This window comes from Delphinapterus leucas, chromosome 9 (assembly GCF_059928025.1).
Source record: "Delphinapterus leucas isolate spDelLeu-1000000601 "Yukka" chromosome 9, BTC_Dleu_Yukka2, whole genome shotgun sequence".
NCBI classification, from domain to species: domain Eukaryota; kingdom Metazoa; phylum Chordata; class Mammalia; order Artiodactyla; family Monodontidae; genus Delphinapterus; species Delphinapterus leucas.
In genome coordinates, this window is record NC_143137.1 from 67,238,117 (window position 1) to 67,261,701 (window position 23,585).

Sequence of the window (23,585 nt, forward strand, 5' to 3'; positions counted from 1 at the left end):
CCCCTGCTGTCCTAACGTGAGGGAAGAACTAATTTTTAGTTGTTGTCAGACCACTAATATTTTGAGGTTTGCCTCACAGGTTCCTTAAAAATTTGAAGTAAGGTTTTATTTACACTGTAAATCACTTACAGTCAGTATATAAAAGGCAATCATTGAAATAATGAAAACAACACTAACAGTAGAGTCAAGTTTTGAGACCACCTTGTAACTAGGAGGTAGGAGGGTTCCTAGAGATAATTTCAAGTACAAATTATGTGCCATCTTAAGCTTGGCCCGTGAGCCATGGCCGCTGGGCCTGCGCGTCTGGAGCCTGTGCTCCGCAATGGGAGGGGCCACAACGGTGAGAGGCCCGCGTGCCACAAAAAAAAAAAAAAAAAGTTGAAATGTCCCCCTTATTCTTTCAATGCTCCAGTTCCACTGTTTCTTATATATTCAGGAATATATAAGCTTGAGGTACACAATTCATTTCTTTTTGTTGTTTGCTGGATTCACTCACTGGGGCAGAGGAATGTAAGTTGCTAAATAGAAGGTGGCCTGGCTGAGTGACAGCCAAAGCTTGAACTCTCTATAAGGTCTACTGGTCTGATTGTGACCCTGAATGTTTATCCTCCGTCTTGCTGGGACAGAGGCAAATATTTCAGGGAAGGAAGCTCTCCCTCTCTTCACACCTCTCCTTCCCATGTCAAACTCAGTGAAAGAGGCTCCAATTTAAATGGAACAGGACCCTTCTAAAGAAACGCAATCAAAATCTACCTTGTTTAGCTCTGTTCTACCTTAAAATCATAAATGAATGCTATTACATATTCTTGAATTAGGTCCTAAACCTTGCATTTCAAATTTAGTACTTCAATATATCCAGCAATTGCCTATCTAATGTAGAGTTCTAATAAAATTTTCTCCCCCTAGAAAGGTAGTTTTTGAACACTTATCAACTAAGCACCATTATTTCTCCAATGAGATTTTGGGCCACATCTACACTGAGTTTCGATATGTGTCTCTCTGCTTCTCCACTGAGTCCTTCCTCTATTCATTCATTGCACTATTTTATTATAATTATCCAATTCATTTGTAACATGTCTTATGTGGTAAAACAGTTCTCCATTTCTTTTTATTAAAATTGACTGAGCTACTTTGTTATATATATTTTGGAAAAAGTTTTTCAAATTTGTCATAAAATCCAGCTCTAATTTTGATTACTTACAGGTTAAAGGTATACATTAATTTGCATATTACAAATTATTAAGCTATCCCATCTAAGAATAGAAAATGTCTCTGTTTATTCTGATCTTTTATGTCTTTGTAGAGAGTTTTAATGTTTCTGTTTTTAGGTCTTGTATATTCTTTATTAATTTCTGGATAGTTCTAATTTTTTGGTTGCTGTTTTTGTAAATGTATAGATTATTGCTTATATAATAGAATAATATTGAATATTTAAGTTGATTTTATATTTAGTAACTTTGCTACACTTCCTTATTTACTCCTAAAATATTTTCAGTTGGGATATTATGTTTTGTCTTTACGGGGGGGATTTTTGGTCTTTTTTCACTCTATATTATTTATTTGCAATTCTCTTTACAATATTTTTATAAAGTCAATTTTGCAGTAGATTTGATTAATTACTTTCAAAAATCCAGTTTTTGGTTTCACTAACATACTCAATTTTTTTTGTTCTTGTTATTCTTTGCTGTATGTCCTGTCTTATTTCTATTACAGCTTCCCTTTTCTTCATGTGTTAGCTATTTCCCCTTTTCCAACCTCTTGAGTTTTGTATTTAATATTGGTTTGTTGATACCAGGTTTCTCAACCTCAGCCCTATTGACATTTTGAGCTGTGTAATTCTTTCTTATGTGTTTGGGGGGGCTATTCTATGAACTGGGAGTGTTTATCAGCATCCCTATCCTCTACCCACTAGCTTCCAGTAGGAATCCTCTCTTAGCCATGGCTATCAAATGTGTTTCCAAACACTGCCAAATGTCTCCTGTGATGAAAAGGAAATAACTTCTGTTGAGGACCACTGAAAATTGATCAAAGGCATATAACAACCTGAGAACTATTTATTCAAGAAAAACTACTGAACCTAAGAGAAGAACACTGGCAATCTGTGATGTTTCAACCTTGAGCTGCTACCTTACCCTCCACCTCCATCAGTACTAAAGATCTACCAGGGTGGGGCAAGTTATGAAAGCAAGCAACTTTACTGTCAGGGGAGCTAACATGACTTGGAGTGGAAGCTGGAAAAACTCCATGACCCAGAGTTATCCAAAATAATAGTAATCTCAGTGGCAAATGTAGCAGCTTGCCTCAGTTTGCGAAAATGATTAAGGCAAGCAACTAACCAGCCAACTAGCCAGATATTCAAGGAGATCTTGAGAATGAGACAGCCATAATGGGCCTTGATATTCTGTCACATATTCCTGGCTGTCTGAAAGGCTATATGAATGTACAAGGTCGCACATATGTTCAGGAAAGTCCAAAGAGGGCCATAGTTATTTATACATCTTTGGCTAAGTGAGAGGCCTTCTACATGAGCAGAAGAGACAAAAAGGCCAGCAGATATTAAAAGCTGAATCAGATTAATAATTGCCTGCAGTTTGTATGTGTTCCCCAATGAACATACAGGTTCAGTGGCAAAGGGATGAACTGTCTCAAGGTGTTTAAGCACAAACGTTGGTCAATCATGCTGACACAGGAATGATCCCTAGAAACCAGGATTAATATAAAAGCAAGAAGAAAAAACAAAAACAAAAATACTGAGGCATCAGTATATCCATACACTACAGGGGAGAAAGGCTCCTTATAATTAGTGGAGGGAAATCCCTAAGCAAACACAGGAACAAGCATAACACCTATGGGAGAATGCAAATCCACAGTTGTTATGATATATTATATAAAATCTCTTGTTTCCAACAAAAAATTAGCAAATATGCAGAGGAATGGGAAAGTGTTTCACATACTTTGGAAAAAGCAAACAATGTCTCTGATGGACTTTAGATGTTGGACTTAGCAGACAAAGACTTCAAAACAGCTATTATAAATTGATCAAAAAAACTAATGTAAACTATGCTTAAATAATAAAGGAAAGTATAAGAACAATGACTATTCAAATAGAAAATATCAATTAAAGACCTAGAAATATAAAAAAGAACCAAATAGAAATTCTTGAGTCAAAAAGTACAGTAAGCAAAATAAAAAATTAACTATAGGGACTCAAGACAGTGGCATTATTCATAATATCCAAAGACCAGAAGCAATCTAAATGTACATCAACCCGTGAAGAGATAAACAATATATGATATATCCACACAACGGGATACTTACTACTCAGCAATAAAAGGAATACAGTATTCATTAGTTCATATAAGTGAACCTCAAAACATTATGTGAAGTGAAAGAAGCCAGGTGCAAAAAATGATATATTGTATTATTTCTTTTATATGAACTATCCATAAAAGACAAATCTTAGAGGTAGAAAGATTAGAGCTTTGCTTGGAACTGGGGAAAGGACCCAGAATTGACTAGAAGTGGGCATGAGGGTTCTTGTCTTGGCGATGAAAACACTCTAATATGGGATAGATTTATTAAATCATTAAAAGGTTTACTTAAAATGAGTGAATTAGGTTGTGTGTAAGTTATTTGCCAATAAAGCTGTTAAAATATTGTTATTCATATCAAATATAAATAGAATTTTAATGGATCAAATGCATTACATTTTTCTTGCAAATAATAATAATCATTATCATAGTATTAGTAAAGATTGTATATTTAGCCTTCATTATGCATCATTATACGAGGCTCTTTAAATGTATAATCACATTATTTACAACTATGAGAGAGAAAATAATAACTACCATGATACGGCTAAATGAATGCACACTAAGAGGAAAAAGAAATTGCTAAAGGTAGCTTGACTCCTAAGTTCATGGACTCAACCAATGCTTTTTATAGTTTGCTAGTTGTGTCTGTGTGTGTATGTGTGCACATGCACATGCATAAGAGAGAAATGAGACATGATATAAGATTAATATTGAGAAAATATGTTCAATGGAATATAATGCTGTAGATAATATATTTTAAGACTTCATAATTACTGGGTAATATATATATAAATACAAGTAAAATTACTGTTAAAATTATTAATTTCTTAGGGATTGAAATTTTAATAACTCTTTAAATTGCCCAAAGATATTTTAATTTCGGTCTCAAATTTTTCAAGAAAGTGAAAAATTAACCTTTTGACTTATTAACCACTTGAGAATGCTAGCAGCATTTTTCTTAGACTTTACACTAAACCATAAATTTTAAAATAATGTCTATAAATAAAAACCTAATAGGTTATGATATTATAATGTAGATTTCAAAATAAGAAAAAATTTGATGCATTGTTTTCACATTTTTAGTAATGTGAAACTGTAGCTTGTACTCTAAAACTTATAACTACCTTATAAACCATTCTAAGCTTCATTTTACTAACACAAATGGTCAAGCCAATTACATAAAATATAGTTTCTTTCCTTTGTTTAGCACATGAAAAAATCATCACTGATTCTCTGACTTTAAATAAATTCATAAGCTTTACTATTACCCATTAGAAGAGGTGCTTTGCTGACACAAAGGTAAATTATTTATAATCAGTAAATCTTCATAGTATAAGAGTTTACATCAGTGATTATCCAGAACTGGTAAAAAAAAGAATGGTTAGTGGAAAATCTTACCACGCCAATGGAAAAGTAATTATTGATGATACTGTAAGGCACTGGGTCTCCCTTCTCATCTTTGTCATTAGGTATGACTTCAAACTTCCACCTGTCCAACATGATTTCTGTGCTGTTTTCAATGTCTTTTAAGATTTTCATCAGATTCTCACCCTCATAACCTAATGAAAAAAAAATTATCTTGAGAAAAAATATAACCAAATAACAAAAGCTATAATTATATATGTTTAAGCGTGTGAATATGCGTGTATCATTCTAAAGCTAAATAATGCATTTTAAAGCAAATTCTAACACAGGTTGAAGAATTAACTATAATCTTATTATACTCATACCAATATTTTATCTTTAGCTTAATTTGTAACTCATATTTCGCTCCTGTGGGACAAATTCACAGTACAGCCAACTGCCAAATGAACATCTCCAATGCATACCCCTCACAAAACTTTTTATCAATGTATTTATTCAAAGTGGAATTAATGATGTGCTTTGGTATCATCCTCCTGTGAACTCTCCCTCCGAAAAACAGCTGACTTTCCCCTCCACCCAGTTGCTATAGTAAAAAGCCTGGATGCCATGTTAGACTTGTCCCTTGCTTCTACTCCCTCTGCAGGCTTTATATTTGATAACACTTTTTTCCAGAAGCCACCCTCCCAAAATAATGGATTCTGTACAGTACCACAGTACACAGTTCTCAAAACTAGCCCTACCATAGAACTAGCATGGTGCACTATAGTTATTTTCATTTTTCTCCCCACAAGTTCCTTTTACCAGGTGTGCCCTGCAGTAAATGTCCAACAAATCCATTTTTAAATAAATCTACTATAGATAGTCACCATGGCCAGAAAAGAAATTTGTTGCTTAATATTATACTTTCTCTTAAATGTACCTTTAGGTATCTAACATTATAGTTAATTAGGGCTGTAGCCTAATCCTGGCTGTGTTATTTACTTCAGTGTCTGCTTTTAACATTCTAAACAGTTTCTCCCTCTGTAAAAACTTAGGTTTGGTGTGAGAATTAAATGAGAAAAAAAATGAGAAAATGCCTAAAAGGTCTTAGTATATAAGGCAAAAGAACAGAAAGTTGTCAACAATAATATTGACAATGACATTAGAATTTGAAAAGTTGTACTAAGTTAAATAATCTTTCTAACTCTATACACATTCTTACAATGGTATTTTGAGTAGCAACAATATTTTCATAGATCTCTTTCCGTGTCCAACTTCATTCTATATTTTAATAATTTATTTGTTGAACAAGAAAATGCCAGAGGCTATGAGTCCTCGTTAGATGTGTTAGCACACATAACTCTGGAAAAACCGATTGCATTAAAAGAAAAGGGAATAGGCACTGTAATATGGCAAGATTAAATTACATTTATGCTGTATTTGTTGAATTAACTATTAGAGGGGCAAGGCAGCCAGAAACCAGGAATACGTATCTTGGAGCCTACCATCTCTTCTTACCTTACACAGGTCTAGAAACTAATTATGCACCATTCAATACACACAGCAAAGAGTACAACAAACAACGACTACACAGATATAAACATTAAAAGTATTAAAAGCCATTTCAATAAATGTCATACCATATTTTATAGCATAATTCAAAAATTATGAACTTACATAATATACATATAATTGTACTCAGTGATAAAACACTGAATTGTTTAAACTACAGGAGTATAGTAATTAAGCGTACTTATTTTTCAGGTGTTTCTTAATAGTTCCACCCTCATTCCCAATGTTTATTTTCTTTTTAATTTTTAATTTCTTTTAATGCCCCCAAATAAATTATATATATATATATGTTTACCTATTGCATTGAATTAAAAACAGTTAAATATATTCACCTATTTTCCAAATTCTACTCTTGTTTGAAAATAAGTATGATCATTTTAGATATAAATGAATTTATATACATTAAACTAATGTATAATATAGTATGAAAATACAGTATATTTAATATACAGTATTATACACAAACCCACTCAGCAGAAATATGAGTAAATGATAATGCTCTAAAACAAACATTGAGCTCGTCCTCAGCTACATCTCAGGTTAATAGAAGCATTGTTCAGCACAACACTGGAAAAATGTAGGAATGGCAACCGACCAGGAGACAACATAATAGAATTGAATTTAATGAAAGAATTAATACAGCTAGATTAAGTAGGGTCAATTAACTTAAATTCTTTAGCACTGGATATGTTCTCAAAGTTTTTATGGCTATGTATGAAAAAGGCTGGTATCAATCAGTCTTCTAGCCAAGTAAAAATGGAAAGAGAGAGGCAATAAATCTATTTGGAGAATCATACCTGCAGTTCAGCACTAATTCTCAAAGGTGAAGAATTCCAAATTGTAGTTCCCCATTTAACAAATATCTATGCCCTACTTGTTTAGATTTATCTGTGCTCAAGCTTGTTTAATAATGATCCATAACTATAAATAGGATTCCTGAACTCAAAAAGATTATATTTTTTAAAAAAAGATAAATTAAACTTACTAAATATGCAAACAAAGCTTGTTCCAGAAAAGAATGATGCTATTTTGCTTCCATTATTTTGATTTAAAGCCTATAATCACTCTAGGCTAAGCAACCAAATGAAAACGTAATTAGTATTTATCTTCGCTTCAATGATATGATGCTATCATAATGACTGATTCTATCTAAAATGTCATAGAAATTTTTACAAATTTAAAATCACATAAAGAAAAGCAACAACATATATTTGTAAGAGTGTGCTCCATGTAAAATTCTGCCTCCTACCCCCTTACTCTTCACAAAACAACACTTTTCTTGCAGTAAACTTCAGAATTTTGCTTGAGAGATTAATCATTGCCAGAAGAATTGCAAAGAGAATGTAAATTAAGTATTTTTTTCAAATGTCCTACAACATCTTATATTTGTACAGTGTTATGTTTTCCAAAATATGTAAATATACTCATAAAAATTAAGCTTCCAGTCAGTAGATTCCAGTGATATTACATGAACAAAATGATTATTGGTTGAATAAAGTAATTTCTTTCCCAAATGTTAAGCATAATGATAATTACCATAATTACAGGAAGGACTCAGCCCAGACACTGGGGAAACAATTTGATAGTTGGGTGTAAGAACCTCCAAGGCAGATACCATTATTTTCTTCAAGTTCTGATGAGGAGTCTGAGGCACACAGTTGTTAAGCAACTTGCTCAAAGTTAGGCGCCTGACAAGAAATAATGCCACCCCAGAGCATGTTTCTTTATTAGTAAACTCTAGCAGATCGCACCTCCATTTTCCTAATTGCTCACCTTGGGCATCTTGCAGTTCCCCTTGATACCTCACTTTCCCCAAAGTCCCTACCCAATCTATTGGCACGTTGTATCAGTCTATCCCTGAAAATGTCAGTGTGTGCACTTGTCTCATTTGTACTACCACCACCCTAGCCCAGCCCATTTATCCTCTAAATACAATGGTAATCCAAATTCTCCTTTCAAAAACTATGCTTCCCCACATTGCCACATTTTCTTAACAGTCTTTTATGCCCCCAAATTAACCTATTTTGAAAACACAAATGTCACTGTGCCACTCTGCTTTTGAAACTCTTCCAAAGTTTCACTGTGTGCTTCAAAGTCAATCACATAAAATTTTTACCATGACCATTAAGACCTGCATAATCTAGCTCCTGATTCTCTCTCCAACGTCATCCTATTCACCCCGCTGAGGCCATACCTACCCACTGCCCCATGACCTCTTAGAGTTACATCAGCCTTCCTTCAGTCCTTTCAGTACAAAGAGCTCGCTCTTTCTTCCTCATATTTTAAATCCAGCTTAAATGTTACTTCCTCAGAGAGGTCTTCTTGACCATATAGCTGAATAGTTCCCCTCGGTTATTCTCTGAAAATACACTCTGATTCTTTCATAACCTTGACCTTATTTTGTAATTATATATTTCATTATTCAGTGATTTATTGTCTGTGTACTCAATGAAAATGTAACCTCCAAAAGGGTAAGAACCCTTTATTTTCTCATTTAATATCCACCACCTAGAATAGTGCCAGCACATGCTAGACATGCACAAAGAGTTCATCATCAATATACACTTTGACATATACTATAATCCATGTGTCTTTGGCCACTGATAAGAATATCTTTAAAACTGTTTACAAGGAAATAATTAGAAGATGCCCTGAATGGAACTTCTATATCAATTTTGAGATTTAAGTCATGTGCCAGCTTGAAACCAAAATAAAATTATTAATTTTCAAATATCAAAAATATTTCCAGAGGAATACGTAAGAAGCCACATGCATGATTTCTTCCTTTTAATCAATACACGTATATTAACATTGGCAAATATAAGCATCTCGTAAGCAATGGTTCATTCTATCTATCTATATATATCTATCTTTAGATTCTATACAATTTAACTCAGTATTTTATAATATTCTTCTACTAAGTTAAATCCTTAATGAAAGTTACAAATATATCATATACCATGTTTTTTAACTTGGTTTCAAATTCTGTCAAATACACAAATACCTGTATATACATCTTAGAGTTCACAAGTTGCCCAGGTATTCATGGAACAATTCTTCTCAAACTTTGTTGTAAATCAGGTTACTTAGGGAGTTTGCTTAAAAAAAAAAATCAACTGCCCGGGTCCCATCTCTAGAGATTTCCATTTAGCATATTTGAAGTAAGGTCGGTCCACTATATTTTTAACAAGCTTCCCAAGGGCTTCTGATTTACAGTCTTACGAGATACTTTTCAAACTTCTCTGAGTCTAGATGCTAAAAATATTTAGGATTAGGTTCTTGTTTATTTAGCAAAATATGGTTTTCTTTTCTTTGATATCTTCTGGTAAGTTTAGCCTGTTAATGACACTTCATATTATTTTAAGATCTCATCTTGAAATATTCTCCCCTTACTCACCTGTTCCATCTACACTATTCCATTTTCAGTTCCTTCAGTAATGTCAAGTGCCTTTGTATCTCTGGGCCTTTGGACTTGATGTTCCCTCTGCCTATAACGTCCACCCCCAGTTCTATATGGCTCCGTCATTATCCACCTATTGGGATTCTTCTTATGTCACCTCATCAATTCCTAGGTGAGGTCGTTCATTATGTCGATTATCATCTTACTTGTCAGTAGGAAGTCTCACAATTTATACATGACTTCATGTTCCACTAGAATTTAAGGCTCTGTTGAAAGCAGATATTGTTTTCTTTCTATTCTTAACCCTGTACCCCAAGTGCAGAACACACCACCTGGTGCAAAGTGGGTCTCAGAAAATGTGTTACCTCTTGTACTTATTCCTGGACAAGTCATTTGTTAGCCTTTCAGTTTTTTTCCTTTGTTTGTGATTTTCTCACACACTCAGAGATTACAAATGTGAACATTATTTTAGAGTTATCCCATGCTTATCTCATTTCTTAAATTGGAAACCCCAAAACCAAAAAGGGTTGGAAGCTTGCCTGCCCCATCAAGTATATAATTAGCACTCACAGTCTTACTCTTGGTCCACTATTTGTTTCTCTACCCTAGACGATTGTTCAAAATTATACTACATATCTGACAGCAATTAGGTTTGCTGAAATCACATGGCAGCTGTCATGCAATGAAGAAATGCTGGATTTAGTTTTGGGGGGAAGGGTGCTCTGTACCATATCTCTGTTTTTTAAGATTTTTTTTTTTTTTTTTTTTTTTTTTAGCTATTTTACCTCCTCCCCATCGCAGGCATCTTGCTAGATCATTGCCGGTCCCGAGAGGCAGAATAGCCACTGGAGGATGCTTGACTACATTTGCCTTTTCTGTAGAATTGAAAAATTGAAATAAAATAAATTTTTGATCACAGACAGAACAACAATGAAATAAACACAGCTTGGCATGGAAGGCATTCCACCAGGTACTTATAAACATAAAACGTTCTATTTTATAGTTATATACAATTATAAATTGATTAATTTGTATGTATTTCTAGCAATTTATAAAACAAATAAATACCAAAATTCACAGAGTGACAGGAATTTTCAAGACTTATGCATGAGGAAAGCCTTTTAAATATGTTAATTCAGTTAAAAATTGTAGTGTGTTTGAATTAACTCCGTTCAAATTCTCAAGGATGCAGGTATATGCAACACAGGAATATTCATACAAGGACAAAAGCAGAGTGGAGAAGTAGCTTCCTGTAAAAAGTCCTTTGCAACATCAACTCGAGGTACACTTTAAGGAATAAAATATTTTGAAAGTAGTGGAATTCTAAAAGTTAGTAAAACGCTAACAATGGTTTTGTGCTGCTCTGTGTCAGAGTCAACGACGTAAAAGATTACCAGGTTTTGTTTGAGGTTCAACATTATACAACATAGTGTTTGAGTCCAGTAAAGATATTTGCCACTGAAATTCCACATGCTTTTGTTTGAATCACTGAGCAAATTTCACAAACATATATTATTTTTCTTTATTTTTCTCTCTTCTCAGCCCTTCAAAGTAAGCATATGTGGGTGTGTAGGAACGGGGAGGGAATAGATTATGTAGGGATGTGCCACAGTGTACTAGCCAAGGCTTAGATTTTGAGGGCTAATGCAAACCAACAATATCCTCCTGTTTTCATTAAAATTCTTACAAGTTCTCAGATATTGTTCAAGCAACTCCTTAATTTTTGCAGTTCTTGAACTCTGGTTTTTCTCCGTAAATATATTAACACTACTGACATTGATTGTTGGAAGGCCAAAGAATACAATTTTACCTGTTTTAAAAATGTTAGTAGATTAAAGTCGTTAGATGCGTACCCAAAGTGTGCTGACAATATGTATTCATTTTAAATTTGAATATTTATTTTATTTTTTTTCCGGTACGCGGCCCTCTCACTGTTGTGGCCTCTCCCGTTGCGGAGCACAGGCTCCGGACGCGCAGGCTCAGCGGCCATGGCTCACGGGTCCAGCCGCTCCGTGGCATGTGGGATCTTCCCAGACTGGGGCATGAACCTGTGTCCCCTGCATCGGCAGACGGACTCTCAAACACTGTGCCACCAGGGGAGCCCTAATTTGAATATTTTTGAGAGTATGAAAAGGTAAAATATTCTCAACTGCACTGACTAAATAAAAGTTTGCTTCAATATATATAGATAGTAAAACTTCTTTTGAATCAATCTTTCTTTTTTATGAAGAGGCCTATTTTTAAAAAGGATTGGTCAATGCAGATCCAGAAATATTTGAGAGCTTATTAAATTCCAAGAGAAATGAATGAGAAAAGAAGGATTTCTAGTTACTTGTAAATTATTTTGTCAGTTAAAAATTTGAAATATAGAAGAATAAATTAAGCCAGTAAACAGTGTGTAACATTCCAGATGTCTAAGTGTATCACTATGTATTTTGTTTATTTAATGCATCCACATCCAAAGATATGGATGCACTAAATAAACAAACAAAATACACAGAATTTAAGGTTACCACTCTCACCCCAGCTACGTTAAATGTGTGTCTTCATTACCTATGCAGTCCAAAATCCACCCCACAGTTCCATCTCCACCGCAGGCTAACACTCTGAAATCAGGAACATCACGGAAAAAGTTTAACCTGAAAAATAAGCATGTTATGGCACATGATTGATATTTCAAAATTAGGACATTTTTAGTTTTGTATATTTAGCATTTCATCTAATGAAAGATTTTGATTTTATTGAAAAACATTAAATTCTTATGTAGAATGAAATTCTAAAATAAAAGTATTAACATGTCCTAAGTTAAACATTGTCATTATATACTCTATATTCTATAATAAATATATTTTTTCTTTTATCAACTCTAAAGTTAAAAAAATAAAGTTAATAAATTATAATAATTTTCATTAAGATATATGCCCATATGTGGTATGCAGTTCACATAATGCAGAGTGACATATACAAAATTGTTTCATTTACTAATTTTTATTGATAAACAATTCTTTTGAATAATTATATAAATGTGACCAATAGGTCAGTAAATATGTCTTTGAGAGTTTTCTGCCTTCTCCATTACTGGGAGAAAATGATCAGGCTGCATATGAGGTTTTAGCCAACTGTATTCAGTGTTTCCTTCTGACTGAATCTGCAACTAGAAGCCAGGCTTCCCACTGTCTTTTGACCTGCCTGGCAGTGTTTGCCACCCAGGAATACTCAAGACTAATTGCGGGGTCAGCTGTGATAAATGTCCACTGCTTCTGCTGCTACTGCATGCAGTGTGCTTATTAATGCAACCTACCTTGGGGAAAATTACAAAGGCAGGTAGTGCATCCAGTTATACAATCATACATGCCTATTTTCTTGCAAAAAAAAAAAAAAAAGAATTGAAATAGGACAGAATATTTAGAATGTGCCTCTTCACCTTTCCTGCCCCAATGGTAACAATATAATACAGTTGGCCCTCCATATCTACAAGTTCCACATATGCAGATTCAACCAACCAGGAATCAAAAATCTTAAAAAAAAATCCAGAAAGTTTCAAAAAGCAAAACTCGAATTTGGTGAGCTGCAACTATATATTTACAAAGCATTTATATTGTATTTACACCTATTTACATATCATTCACATTTTATTACGTACTGTAGTAACCTAAAGACGATTTAAAGTATGCGCAAACACTATGCCTTTTTATATAAGGGACTAAGAGCATCTGTGGATTTTGGTATCTGGAGAGTCCTGGAACCCATGCCCTGCGGATACCACAAGAACATTTTCTATAGGATTACATATATAAATGTACACATGTAAATTTTATCACACATATTTTTAACATAAATGGGATTATGCTATACATCCTTTTAATTTATCCGTGTGCATTTTTTGACTTAAAAACGTCAGAGATCTTTCTGTGTCAGTGTATATATAAAGATTTATTATAAGTGAATGTATTAAATAGGGTATATATTCTATGATTAAATAAGCCATTTCATGTACTTTTAAACTCTTTAGTGTTTCACTGTCACAAAAAACCAGGTATTGTAATTAACATTATTTGAATACATTTATGTGAACAAGTGCATATGTTCTGAAAGCTAATCTTCTATAAGGGAAATACTCCACTACAACATTATGATACCCTCTGAATGGCGCCCACTGTAGAAAATGTAAGGGTCCACTTCCTTGAAACTCCAAAACACTACATATAAACAACTTTATGATGTTTCTTCAATAAGTGAAAAATACCATGGTGCTGTTATTGCATAATCACATGCCTGTTTACTAGTGGGTTGAACATATTTTTGTAGGTTTACAGATGTGTGACCTCCTTTGTGAACTGCATCTTTAAAGCTTTGTCCTTCTTTTCCATAAATTGCATTTTATTATCTTATAAACTCTACGTATTATGAGTGATATTTTAATTTAAATTAGCATCATTGGAAAAAAACATTTGGTTAATGTAATACAAACAGTGCGTAAACATAATAGAAATGTAAAAAAATCAACTAAAACCCCATCCCCTGATACTAAGAGCCACAAATATTTAGAACATGAAAATTTCCTGTATTTCCTCATGTATTGTATTGTGGGCATTTACCTTTCGTTAGAACATACTGAAATATTTTCTTCCAGACTATCACTGGTTAGTTTGCTGTTATATAAGCAATATAATAAACACCTATATACCAGTTGCCCAACCCAGAGAGTAGAATATTCCTAATAACTTACATATACCTGCGTTCTTTCCCTATAGCACCCCCTTCCTCGTTAACAAAGGTGACCACTATCCTGAATTTCAGGTTAGCATGTGTATGCCATAAACAACACATTGTTTGTATGTTGCTTTTTCATCTCAGCATTGTTACTAACACTCCTCCATGTAGTAGCTGAATTTCCATCCACGTGTAGTTGAAGAGTTATTTTATTTCTACTGCTGTGTTTAATACCATTTATGTGGGTATGCTTTTTAAAATCCATACAATGGATATTTGGATTGATTAGCTTTATGTTCTCATAAAAAATGCATTTTGGACATATTTTCTGGTGCTCATGGACAGTGACCACTTTTGCAACTTTACAATATCATGCCAAACTGTTTCCTATAGAAGTTGTACCAATGTAGGCACGTAAAAGAAGGTGGAAAAAAACTGTGCCGAGCCCATCCTAACACTTGTAATGTCACACTTGGTAATTTTATGTGTTTCCTCGTTTGTGAAATGCCTTTTCATATCTTTTCTCTACTCCTTTTTTACTTGTTGATTTGTAAAAATTCTTTACTTCTTGATTTTAATCCTTTTGGGTTTTTTTCTCTTTTTGGGGGCAAATATTTCCTATAGGTTTAAAGTTTTTTACTTTCCTTAATGTATATTTTAACAAGTATCATTTTAGTTTTAAGGTATTCAAGTTTATCGATCTTTTGATAAATGGCTAGCACTTTGGCCTGCTTTGTGTAACAAACAATGTTTCCTCAGTGGACAGAAGAGAGTTCACATTTACTCTCCTAAAATTTCAGTTTTAATTTGTTAAAAAAATTATTTAATTTATTTTATTTTTGGTTGCGTTGGGTCTTCATTGTTGCACGTGGGCTTCTCTAGTTGTGGTGAGCAGGGGCTACTCTTCGTTGCGGTGCGTGGGCTTCTCATTGCGGCGGCTTCTCTTGTTGTGGAGCACGGGCTCTAGGCATGCAGGCTTCAGTAGTTGTGGCACGTGGGCTGAGTAGTTGTGGCTCGCGGGTTCTAGAGCGCAGGCTCAGTAGTTGTGGCGCACGGACTTAGCTGCTCCGCGGCATGTGGGATCTTCCCACACGGCTTGAACCCGTGTCCCCTGCGTTGGCAGGCGGATTCTTAACCACTGAGTCACCAGGGAAGCCCCTTAGTTTTAATTTTGACAAAGAAATTTTACGTGGTGATGTAAGATAGGATGGTGTGAGTTATTGGAATAGAATAGATAATATATATAAAATATACACAATACTCTAGAGTGGCTCTGTCTAGTAGTGATCCCTTTTTTCTTTTCCCTTCTTCACTGCCTTCTTTCATCCCTCTGCCCTCCCTTTCTCTTTCTCCATTCCTCCCGTTCTTGCCTCCTTTCTTCTGTCCTTTTGGGTGTTGTGCAACTATTTTTCTTTTCATTTTTAAATCCATCTTTTCATGTTTTGGATAATTCAGTTTTCTATCATGCAAATCCATCATAAATCAAATTTCCATATGTGGGTATTTTTCTTTTTAGAATCTGTTCTATTTTATTCATGAATTTGTCCATCTCTGAACCAGTACCACACTCTTACAACACTATAGCTTTATAGTTAATCTATGTCTCATTGAACATGAAATCTTAGCTATTATTTTTTTCTTTGCTTTACTGTACACATATTAAATTTAACTTGTCATATACCATAAGGGTGAAAATAAAAACACACACACAAAAATCATAAATGTTTTAAAAAATTGCATTACATGAAGTCTATTGATCAGTTTTAGGAGAAATAACATCTATATGGTGTTAATTCCTCATCCATGAATATAGGATTTTTCAATCAACTTATTCTTTAATATCCTTAAATAAATTACAACATTTTTTTGCTTCCAGGTCATTGTTAGATTTATTCTTGGTTGTCTTAAAGTTTATGTTGGTATCTTAAATTTTTAAATTGTTAATTAAAATTAATGTTTTTGTTGCTGGTATATATAAATATATTTGACTTTTATATATTGATCTCACAAACAGCCACATTACTCCTCTTTTCTATTGCCTATATTATGTTTGTAGATTCATTTGGATTTCTACGTAAACAACTGTATCATATGCTAATAACAATGGTACTATTAGTGATCTTCAATCCTTATAATTGTTATTTCTCTCCCTGTCTTATTGTGCTGGCCAGAGCTTCAATACTTTATTGAATTAGAGTATTTATACAGAATATCCATATCTTGTCCCGGAATTTAAATGGAATACTTTCATAATTTCCCAACTTAGGATGATGTTTGTTGTACGGATTTTCTTTTCTTTTTCTTTTTTGAGCGACACCTTTCATGCAGGTAATAAAGTTTTCTTCTATTTCTGTTATATAGAATTTTTATTATGAATCAATGTTAATATTCTCTGCACCTTGTGAGATATTGAGATGATTTCATTTCATTGGTAATGTGGGCATATACACTTACATATTTCTGCATTATTAAAACATTCTTATAATACTTTCATATACCCAAATTGGACAGTTTATTAATATTGTTATAGAAAATTGGTTTTGCTTTGCTAACATTTTGTTCAGAAGTTTTTATCTACATTCATGAACACAACAGACTATTTTTCTTCTTCATACCACCTGTCTAACTTTTTATCAAAATTTTTCGGTCTCATAAAATGAATTGTAGAATATGCCCTTATTTTCCATTTTTTGGAGGCATCTATATAATTTTGGAAGTTCCTTAAAACTGGTAGCACTTGCATATCAACTATCCAATTTCTAGTGAGTCTTTGATTTCTTTTTTTTAATTAAGAGGTATTAAATGTTTCAATTCATTTAATCATTACTGAAAAAGATCCTATTTTCTAATTCTTTCTAAATCTGTTTTTACCAAGTACATTTTTGCTTGAATTTGTCTATCTCCTAAGCTTTCAAAGACCTTGTCACTGAAACCTACAAAAGCTTTACAAATTAAGCCAGTAGCTGAAAAGTTTATCATAGAGCTGGAAAGTTTACCACAGTTGTTTCTGGTGAAAGCCTAACCATCCACATGACTCACCATCGCTCTTCCATCCATGATGATGTTTCATCTGTTTTCTTTTAAAATTGTCATCTTTGGTTCTTCAGCAGCATCCTAACCCCAAACATAAACCCCATGTGACTGTCAGACCAGCTTACTCTCTGTAAGTTGATTGCTAAATGGGTTGAAAATGGACTTCTCTATCTTAACTTCTTAATCCACTTCATCCATGCAGTTTTCCCTGGAGAGTCACTCATTTCTTATTTCATTCATTCCTTGAATAGTAGCCTTGGATAATTATTTAATCATTCTGAGCTTCAGTTTTCTTATCTTTAAAATTAAATTAATACCACCTGCTCTGTTGGGCTGTTTTAAGGAATAAACAAAGTGTGTATGTAAATTACATTGTACTATCCAGAGGTTATTAATTTAATAATTTTATCTTTATTAAAAGGAGTAAACATATTTCATAGGTCAGATTGCCACTCCTCTATTTTACCACCTCTCCCACCCACAGCATTCTGGCAAAATAGTCAGCAAGAGAATTTTATAACAAGCGAAGCTGGATGGACATTGATGAGACTTCTCCTACCTCCAAGCTGATACTATTAGGAGACCTATTTATGGCACTGGGGACAGTAAGTTCAGATGATAACAGCTCTGACTGAGAACAAACAAATGCAAGAGACGTGGAAAGAGTCAAAATGCAGGGCTTTATGTGACCATTGACTCTTCATTCATTAAGCTGCAAAGACCAGCAGATGTGAGGCTCCCACTTCATAGGTCATCCTAACGATGGGGAAGGTGAAGCCATGTGGAGTGTCTGAAAAGACTCCCCTTTCCGGAAACTTTACTACCATATACTGTACGTTCCACCTATCAATTTCAACATTTCACTTGAAAAACTAGTAGGTATGAACATTTTGTAATGAAATAATCATTCATGGCTCCTGAATTTATTTTTGCCATTTTATGGAAATTTTAAAGAATTAAAACGATTTTTAAAGCAGATAATGATTCTTGAGTCTTCAGTGTTCGCAATTACAGCACTGGTTCTCCTAGAGAGTTTTTTAATTTATCCATGATAGCTAAATTTGAAAAAAGAACCTATGTTAATGTATGTTTAGTAGCTCTGTGTCCAATGCCTTCTTATCACATATGCTCAACAGGCACCACTACAGCACACCCTAAAAAAAAGTGGGTGGTAAGATTATAATGCTTAATACCACTAAAAGCAAGTCAAAATATTTCATCTAAGGTTCAGAAGTCTACTTTCCATTTTAAATAAGTTTTAGGATAAAACTGATATAGAAAAATTAGTGTCTGACAATAGTATCTAAAAAGCACACTACAACAACTCGTTAAGAAAGAAAAACTGCAGTACTGATTCCATTATCTTGGAACGTGTCTAATAATGAGATTTCTTAAATGACAATGTGTAGGAATTTCTTTTTATTCCAATAGCACATTTTGTTATTCAAGGAAAATAAGTGATACCTGCCATTTATATCTAATTTTGATATATCAGATTGAGCATATAAATATAATAAATGTATGGCTACTAAAGAGTGTACATATTGTACATTATATGTTATAAAGTTATATTCTTTAATACTTAAAGGAAACCAACGTGCGATTGATAAATACTGTTAGCATAATACTCCAGAGTGAATGCTCATTCAATTGTACATATTCATTCCTTTGTATTAAGAAACACAAGGCTGAAGGATCAAAAATGATTTTATCATATGTCATCAACTCTCTTCCTCTTCTTCCTCCTCTTTGTTTAGAAAAAAATAGTTTACTTAAAGAGCTTGCCTTAAGAAAGGTCTGCATTTTGATTTAAACATTTTCAGCCAGATACAGCATACTTATCTCTTATTATTCAGCTCAATTCATATTCATACCTGTATGTACACAGTTATATATTATTCTTACAGTTATAGGATTAGATGGCTTCACAACTGTCTCACTAAAATCAGGCAGAATTTTCTGGTCTGTGATGTTGCTATTGTTTATTAAACTTTTTTTTTTTTGGTCTAGAAAACCAGTTCTTAATGCCTTCCAACTCATTTTCTAATACCCAAACTGTATCTATACATACCTTGGTATCACTGATATTATTACTGCTGCTGCAGCCACTCTGACAAAATCTATGCATGAAGCAATTATGTCCCTCAAAGTTTCTCTATGCTATATATTTAAAAAGGGATGGGGGATATGCCATCTTTTTCTGTGGATTTTGATAATGTCAGCTTCAAAGTGATGACTCATCAACTTTAATGTACCTTCCCCATCATTTCAGCTTAAAGTAAAACTAATTATAGCTATGTCTTCCCATCTTGAATCTATTTTACCAATAAATTACAAAGTTTAGGTAAATAAGGAAGTTCACCTGTTTCAACGAATTTGGCTAGTCTTTTGAGGATATTGTATGAAGATGAATTTATACTGTTTTGGGGGGGCATTTAATGTAAACAGTGGAATGGTTATAAACAAAATGTTATTTGGACTCATCATTATGAACCCAGTAAAATCTAACGTTCTCATCATATTCAGAAAAACTTTCAGAGTATTTGAGAAGATATATATCCCAATGAGCCATTAATAATTGAAACATTAATTTCATTGTCTCTGGAAATCTCAAAAACACCTCGTATGTGTATGTGTATTTTAGAAGAAAAAGGGAGAGAGGCAGAGAAAAATGACAAAAAGAGATAAGAGACAGAAAATGAATGAATATTTACTCTTGGGAAACCTATGATATTATGCCATTAAATAACTTCAGTATTCTCCCTAGTGTAATACAAAATAGAAAGAAGTCAATAAATAAGCTCTGTAAAGTAAGCCAAATATTTGTTCCCTCTTTGAATGGTGCACATACTTTTTGGAAAATTAATGTGTTAAAATGAATATCAAATGCTTTCAAGTCATTTTTTTTTTTTCTTTTTGCGGTACGCGGGTCTCTCACTGCTGTGGCCTCTCCCGTTGCGGAGCACAGGCTCCGGATGCGCAGGCTCAGCGGCCATGGCTCACCGACCTAGCTGCTCCGCGGCATGTGGGATCCTCCCGGACCGGGGCACAAACCCGTGTCCCCTGCATCGGCAGGCGGACTCTCAACCACTGCGCCACCAGGGAAGCCCTTTCAAGTCAGTTGTGAGTGAATAAAAACAAAGGAATACTTAGTGAGTTTTATTTTATATGCATCAGATCATTCCACCAAGTTAACTTTAGAATGTGAAGAAGTTATTTTGAATTAATAAATACATCTAGACATCTATTTTAGAAAATTACTTTGACTAGAATCAAATACAAAAGAATAACTATGCCTAAGAAAGAGAGATACATTTCATGGAAAATCCATATACCCAGAAAAGTAATTTATGAATGATATAGCACCTGCATCAATTGGCTTATTTAATATGCATTTATTAACTACAACTGTGTATCAGGAACTGGGTTAGAGTCCAGATACTCAAAAGCAAGATAAGAGTCCTTGCCATCAAGTATCTTAATTGAGAAGGCAGACAAGAAAACATCTGATTCACATTGCTATGGGATGTTTTGAAAACAGTTAATGCAGTTAATGCAGAATAACTAGAAGAGAATAAATGCATTGTCAGAGGGGATGGAAAAGTGAATGGTCTTTCCATGCATCAAGTTAGTGAATAAAGCTAGTGAACAGGTTTAGAAAAGGGTGAGAAAATGAGTTCAGTATTAGAATGTGAAATCTGAGATACCTATGGGACATTAACATGGAAATGTAGACTAAGTCAAATAAACCTACATGGACAGAGAAATCTGAGATGGAAGAAGATAGTCGGAAGCAATCCGTGTACACTTGATGATCAAAATCATGAAAAGAGAATAAGAAGAAGGAACATAGAGTTGTATTGCAGCAAAGGAAACCATAAGGTTCCTTAAACAACTGAAAATAGGGCTACTATATGACCCAGCAATCCCACTCCTGGACATATATCCAGAGAAAACCATAATTTGGAAAGATACCTGCACCCCAATGTTCACTACAGCACTATTTACAATAGCCAAGACATGAAAGCAACCTAAATGTCCATTGACAGAGGAATAGATAAAGAAGATATGGTACATATATACAGTAGAATATTACTCAGCCATAAAAAAGAATGAAATAATGACATTTGCAACTACATGGATGGACCTAGAGATTATCATACTAAGTGAAGTAAGTCAGACAGAGACAGACAAATATCATATGGTATTACTTATATGCGGAATCTAAAATAAATGATTTGACTAAACTTATTTACAAAATAGAAACAGACTCACAGACTTAGAAAACAAACTTATGGTTACTAAAGGGGAAAGGTGTGGGGGGATGGATAAATTAGGAGGTTGAGATTAATATATACACACTACTATATATAAAATGGATAATCAACAAGGACCTACTGTATAGCACAGGGAACTCTACTCAATACTCTGTAATAACCTATATGGTAAACGAATCTGAAAAAGAATAGATATATGTATATGTATAACTGAAGCGCTTTGTTGTATATTTGAAAATATGTATAACTGAAGCACTTTATTGTACATTTGAAACTAACACAACATTGTAAAAAAACTACACTCCAATATATAAAAAAAAAATGCTGGAGAGAGAGTGGAGAAAATGGAACCCTCCCACACTGTTGGTGGGAATGTAAAGTGGTACAGCCACTGTGGAAAACAGTATGCAAGTACCTCAAAAAATTAAAAATAGAATTGCCATATTATCTAGCAATCCCACTCCTGGGCATATATCTGGACAAAACTATAATTTGAAAAGATACATGCACCCCTATGTTTATAGCAGCACTATTTACAATAGCCAAGACATGGAAACAACCTAAAGGTGCATCGATGGAGGAATGGATAAAGAAGATGTGGTACGTATATACAATGGAATACTACTCCACCATAAAAAAGAATGAGATAATACAATTTGCAGCAACATGGATGCACCTACAGATTCTCATACTAAATGAGGTAAGTCAGAAAGAGAAAGATGAATACCATATGATATCACTTATGTGTGGAATCTAAATTATAATGCAAATGAACTTACCTATGAAACAGAAACAGACTCACAGACATAGAGAACAGACTTGTGGTTGCCAAGGGGGAGGGAGAGGCATTGATTGGGAGTTTGGGATTAGCAAATGAAAACATATATATATATATATATATATATATACCTGAATCACTTTGCTGTATATCAGAAACTAACACAACATTGTAAATCAACTATTCTTCAATAACTTAAATTAAAAAAAATAAAAGATCATGTTGCAGTACAACAGACATGGATTTGCTCTTTTATGAGACTAAAACCTTGAGCAAACCTTAAGCTCCCTGATCATGAGTTTCCTTATTGGCAAAAGGAGAAAATGCTTAACTCTTAAAGTGATAGTATTTTGCATATTCCCTAGCATACAACCAACAAATCACTATTATTATTATAAAATTAAGAAAGCATATATACATGAAATGAACGAAGTTCTGAGTGTGAAATTCTAAGAAAAAATGATATTAAAAGAAGTGACTAAGGAGAATGTATCCAGATATATAATAAGCAGCACCTCAGAGATAGGAGACATTGATTTTCTAATATCCAAGGGAGATGAGACTTTTAAGATAGGTGAAAACAGCTAAAACTACGTGACTTAACACTTAGCAATTTATCAGTGACAATAGCAATGTCAGTGGAGAGTAAAGTCAAAACCCCAACTGCACTGAAGAGGTGATGGAAAAGTGAAAGAATAGCCCATTTTATTAAGAATGTAGTTGTGAAAAGACAAAAGAGTTGAGAAGGTAAGTAGCTATACATTTCCATAGAGATTTTTCAAATTAAAAATGAGAGTATCCTCAATTTCACATGTTGCTTACGTTTTTGCAACTCCACAATGACCTGGGAATTGTTTTTCTGTTTTCCTTTTGGTCTTGAACCTCTATCCTTTAACCATTCCTGTTGTAATTTGTGATTATTATAACACTTACATCATCGCACAGGTTTTCATAAACTAACCCAAGTCATTTTAATACACAGTAGTCATAGGTTAAAAAGGGATTACATACTTGAGCTAAAAAGCCATTAGAATAGGAACAGCTCAAGATGTAATAATAAGAGGTTGGGAATAATAAATTAAGTATCAAAGAACCAAGAGGAACAGGGATCCAGAACAGAAGTTGAATGAACCTTATTTAGGAGGAGAGATGCC